We start from the raw sequence: 6000 nt of genomic DNA, 5'->3' as shown, positions 1-6000 counted from the left end.
GGTCTGTTTTGTTCCTGTATTGTACTGAAGCTGAAATTATGTGATAATAAATAAAATATACAAAATCTACTAAAATGAATTTGTTGCTTTTGATGACAAAATCACTGAACTAATCTCTCAAATGCAATTAATAATTTGTCCTTCTCATGTTAAAAGTCATGTACTGGAACCCTCTTGTCAAATTCTCACTTATATTAATAATCAAAACAAAAAAGCACCCAACACCCTTTGTGTGTGTGACAGCTGCGGCTGGTCACAAGCGCTCCCCAGAGCCAAGTCATGTAAAACACACACACACACACACACACACACACACACACACTTGTGTCCTGAGTGTGTGTGTCCATCTGGGATCCCAGCCTCCAAACTGCTGTGACTGAGTTCCCTCCCAGCAGAAAAACCAGGGGACGAGGGGAGACAGAGTGTGTAAAGGAAAGCCTCATAGGTGAGAGGAAGCTGTCCAAAGCCAGCTGGCCTGGCTTTGAGAAAAGCAAGAGGAAAAGTGAGAGGAAAAATCAGGAAGAAAAGAAAGTTATGAAAAGAGAAGCAAAAGAAAGTATTACTGTTATAGAAAGTTTCTGGGTGTTAGAAGGAAGTGTGGCTTAGCTGAAGTGAAGACAAACCCATGTGGAGAAGGCCTTTACAGCAGGTTCTGTGAAGGCAACTGCAGCAGCACAGTAGATACAGGTGAGATATGACATCTGGTTTGGTAGAAAACTATGCTTTTCTTTAGTAGCATGATTTCACTGAACCATACCATAAAGTTATTTTGTAATATAAAAAATATACAAATGTCTTAACATTGTGCTATTATATCCATGCAGGAGACTAAATATATCCATTTAGTCAATTGGCAAACAATTATTAAGGGCACAGAGGTATTAGAGAAAATAACTTTTATTAATAATTTACAAAGTTTATCATGCATTTGAGGTTTCTGGTTTTTTTTTTCTTTAAATGTGTCTGTTCTGATTTAATCAGAGTCCCTGCATGTAACCTACATGTAACCCATCAATTCTAATAATAAATATGTCCTGAAAGTTTCTGCATTTAATATAAACTTTTGCATTCGTGAAGACATGAAATAAAAGCATAACATCATGAAGGCTTTTGTGACACACAAGTAATACATAAAATATGTCCTGCTTTGCTCACACTAATCTCACGACCACAGGTGGCTGAGGTTTAGTGTAGGCGGTGAAGTCTCTGTTTCCAACAAGTGTTGTGTATATGTGCCCAGCCCTTCATGGCATCTCGTTTACAGGCAGCAACAGCTTCAACAGGGCTGAAAGAGGAAAATATATAGGGATGAATAAACTCACAGAAATTCACATAAAGTGTATAAAGAAAGATATTGCCTATGCTCACAGCAGATTAAACTTGCATTTCATCTGCAAATACATTCTACTGTTCTTTGTGTTAAGATCTAATATATGCTTGGACATATTAATTGATGTAATTGTTAATCCACCTTTAAGAATGGACTGTGAATCGGTATATTTTGATATGCTCAATAGTATAAATTAAATGAGAATGTATTGAGATGTATTGTTTGTATTACTAACAATATCTGAAAGTGATCTTAACATGATGAGCCGTGCTGATGGTTTGATTTAAGCAGACCGATCACCGGCATGTCTTTAAAATACAGCATATTTAGCACAGGAAACCTTAATCAAATAACCTGACAAAATAAATACTAATTAATATATTTATTAATGCTATTTTTTCTATTTTATCTAGCATATGTAAACTAATACTTAAATTCTTTGTATGATTATTTATTACAATTATTAAAGTTATTACACTTAATATAAGTTTAAGTGGACAATCTCTCTGAGATGCTCACAAACACTGTGTAAAATCTTTTGTGTATTTGTCAATTGCCTCGCAATCTTTACTCTGTTGCGTAACCTTTTTGCTTGTTTATTGCACTTAATAATCTGACAGTTGGATCAGATAAAATATGTCACTTTGTCATATATCGACTTTTTTTTATCACTTTAATTTTATTATTATTATTATTATTATTATTATTTTATAAACCGTTTATATATTGTATGGAACATTACTTTAATTGTTATTTCCAGTAAGAAATCCACATTTGAATTACATACTTTATATCTTATTTACTATATTCATCTGTGATGGAGAACTTTGTTATGTTTAGTAATAAAATTACTGGCTTTTATAATTGCTACACAGCATCATCCAAAATCAGTTGTATTTTTAACAGCTGCACCATTATAACTGCATATTGTAAGTAAAATGCAGTTTAATAAAGAAAAAAGTGATTTATTCAGGTGAATTGATCTGCAGCACGAGGCGAGTCCTTGCTACTTTAAATCCCGGTCAAAACAACTGGTGTTGTGAAGCGCCACACCTCTTCCTCAACTCCTGCACGTGACTGTGCCACACGCGACGTCAGCGTATCCAACCTCGTTTCTCTGATTGGCCGCTGACAATCTAACGAATCCTATTGGTTGAGAAAGCTGTCAGTTTAGAAGAGCGGGTCCTATTGTTATCGCTGTTGTATTCTAGAAATGACGTCAATGGTATCTAAGGCTGCTCAGCCTTCAACGTCAATAAATATTTAAATACTTTATTGTAACGCGGTCTACAACAAAAGAAGCACGACTGTGTTACGTAGCAAGTTTGTCTTTATAAGACTGTGCACAAATCTCCCCTTTTCTGTCCGCCGACGTGCTACTTTTTGTCAGTATTAAGTATTTTAAGCGTTTCCTGTACTTTGAGCGACACCCCCCCCCAAGCGGGTGACGTCACATCAGCTTCGGAAGAGTTTCCTGTTTTTCAGTAACTTATCCGCTGCACACTGGTCCCTTTGTTATCTAAACAGGCTAAAACAGTTCTAAACAAACCGTTTCGGAGCTCCAAGGCGTTTATTATTGATCGATTTATGTACTTTTTTGACGCCACTTCAGGCCACGAGCCCATAAGTTTCCATATCAAGTTGCTAATTGAGACACGAGCAGGCGGAGGGGGGCGGGGTCCTGGTGACGTCACGTCTCGGAGGCGGGGCTTTGTTTGACAAGCGGCTGCTTCTTCGGAGTTTGTTCGGGTCCCGAAAATAGAAGCATCCCTGCGTGTCAATGTGACTGAAAATACATTCATGTCGCTCCGCGTCCCCACGACTCACTGATACACCGTGTCTATATTCAGCGAGGGATTGCGGAGAAAAAAAAAGGGTGAGTAGCAAAAAATAGCAACAATGTTCCAGTGAGTTTGTGTGACAGCGCGAGAGGGAGCAGTGGAGTGCAGCACGAATATTACAGCGTTTAGACCAACTGCTTAGTGTTTAATGGTTTTACTGTGTGTTTATAAACTTTTTGGAAAATTATAAATCTCATCTGTTTGGGTTTTATAACGTATCAGAGAGGACGCGCGCGCGTTGTGAGCCTGCGCGCGTGCTCATGTTGTTATTCTTATTCACATCAAAATATATTTCTGTCTGTTTCTACTTCACACTGTAGTTGTTCGTGGGAATTGTCTACGTTTCACAGAGCTACATAAAACGGAAAATAAAAACCTCAAAGTTAATTAGACGATTTAGTGTTAATGATATGATTGTGAGCCATTTTCAGTCCTATGTGCTGTTTTGTGGGGTTTAAACACTGGGACACTTTATCCCCCCACAAAAAAAAAAAAAAGGCTGTAAACAGGACCAGTTTGTGTTCTGCTTTGGGAGAGAAGTTTAACTCCAGTATCGATGCTACTGTCTGAAGTGCTTTAAGTGTCTTTTAACCCATAAAACAGCTGCCATTCCTCGTCCTTTCAGATTAACCGCACAAAATAGGCTACATATGAACAATTTTGCCATTATTAAGTGTTTAAAGTTTATTTCTGAGTTTGAATTTAATGTTAAGATAGTGAACGTGCATGAATATTCATACCTTCTTCAAAATATTGCCTTTAAAATAAAGCATGAAGAAGAACAAATATCACACTCAAGATGGATTCTTATACTGTTATGTGTATGTTATACTGTATATTATACTGTATATTATACTGTTTATTATACTGTATATTATACTGTTTACAGTGCTAATGCTCGCCTTTTAACATCCACATGTTCATCCTAACTCATGCAGTTCAGTATCTGCTGTAAATGAGTTACTAACTACTGTAAAATTGTGAGGAAAGTTAGAAATGTGTTCTGTGTTTGCAAGGAGATTAAGGGGTTAATTATTCAGTTTGAAACAAACTTTTACCATGTTAAATGAAATGTTCAATAAACGAAGTGTTTAATAAACTATTAAACTAAGTATTAAATTATACTTGTTCTCAAACCATGCTGAAATAAACGTTTACGCTTTCGTGTTACTCTGAAATTATTAAATTATTAAACTGTTAGATTTTATTCAGTGGCTGTTACAAATTAGTAAGCAACTCTAAAACAAACAAAGTTTATAGGAATGACAAATTTCCAAAAGTTACAAGAGGGAGAATTGTATCTTGTCTCACTCTTGGTGTGTCTCACTCTTGGTGTCTAACTCTTAAAATAATATATATATATATATATTTATATATATATATATATATATATATATATATATATATATATATATATATATTTATGTGTGGGTGTGTGCTGATTGAACTGCAGTGCTGAATTAAAAAAATATATTGTTTTGAATTATATATGAAAACATTGAGTGAACGTGGCTATATTAGCCCATGTGTTGCTTTTGTGTTGAAGGAACATTTTCAGTGTTAAATGAATAATCAGATTGTAAAACAAAGTTTTAGTATGTGAACCTCTGGTGTTTATTTGTGTTTACATGGATTTATAAGGCTTTTCACTGTGTGGTCAGTCTTCATGTATTCAAGAGAGCTGGCACATAGTGTCCCGTTGGTGCTCAGTTGGCACGGTTTGATGGAAAACTGGAGCCGGTGTCTCTCGAGAACAGCACTAATTGATGCCATCAATTATAGCGCAATAACATGTTCATTTCTGATTTGATTTAATGTTATTCATAATGTCAGGTCGCCTTGTTAAGCACCAGCGAGAGGTCCGTCTCATTCTTGGCACAGCGCTTCTCACACAGCCACAGGGTCACCACTTCTACACACATCTTCACTTTAATGAATTTCTGAAGCACAATTCATAGCGTAAGTGATTATGAGTAGCTGAGTGTTTTAAGGAAACACGCCTTGTGAATTATGTTTCATGACAGCTCGGAATTGCGGCAAACAGTAATACAGAGTAGAAAACTAAGCTGAATGAAGTAGAAATTCTGTAAGGCAAAATAGTCAAATAATGATGGTAATGATTATATATTCTTACATAAACATGTATCCTATTTTAACTACAAGTAGTGTGGCTGGAAGAAATATTTTTAAATAACCCGTCCCATTAAAATGTATGCACATTAATAACATGTTAATAAATTAATAAATTGTGTAGGAGTTCATGAATTCCTACAATTATGAGTGAACTGTTATTAACTGTTCCTGTAAACTGTTGATTGTTAGTAGAAAGTGTTAGTTTTAAGCACAGTGAAATCAAAAAATGTGATATTAACTCATGAGTTCCTACGCCGTGGGGGAATTTGTGATTGAATATTGTGGTAGTTTTCTTGCCAACTTTTTGTATTTACTGTCAATTCAAACTGACAGGCTTGATTTTTTTTTTCTCCCACACATTTTTGGACTAAGATCATATATTAGTCTTGCCACATAAAATAAGAAAGTTTTCATTTTAATTGTTAAAAATGGCCAATAAAATTATCAGCCACTCATTTCTTAAGTTCCTTGGGCATTATTTCTAAACATATTTGTCACTCGTCAGCATGCGTTCATCACCATGTTTTCAGTAGCAGTATTGCACATATGCACTGCTAGCTGCTATTGTGACAGTAAAGGAACTACAGGGGAAAATGAAACTAAATTAACTGTATTAATGCTTCCAAATTTCTATTCAGTAAAGCATATGATTTTTTTTAAAAATGACTTTTTATTATGAGCAGTGTTCACCTTGCA

The 6000-nt window shown here is 35.4% G+C and overlaps 1 protein-coding gene across 8 annotated transcripts in view; it reads left to right on the top strand.

The window, feature by feature from the left end:
• Positions 1 to 389: 389 nt before the first annotated feature.
• Positions 390 to 6000, top strand: part of mef2aa (myocyte enhancer factor 2aa) — an 81280-nt gene continuing 75669 nt past the window's right edge. For 3 of the 8 annotated variants that reach the window (XM_060877823.1, XM_060877824.1, XM_060877821.1), the window contains exon 1: positions 3018 to 3206. The gene's annotated coding sequence lies outside the window, so the exon portion shown is untranslated. Of the gene's footprint in view, positions 688 to 3016; positions 3207 to 6000 lie in introns of those variants that run through there. The other 5 variants (XM_060877820.1, XM_060877818.1, XM_060877825.1 and 2 more) reach the window with 3 other exon arrangements.

Source organism: Tachysurus vachellii, chromosome 9 (genome assembly GCF_030014155.1).
Source record: "Tachysurus vachellii isolate PV-2020 chromosome 9, HZAU_Pvac_v1, whole genome shotgun sequence".
Taxonomy (NCBI): Eukaryota; Metazoa; Chordata; class Actinopteri; order Siluriformes; family Bagridae; genus Tachysurus; species Tachysurus vachellii.
Note: the sequence above shows the minus strand (reverse complement) of the source record. Positions and strands in the feature narration are given on the sequence as shown.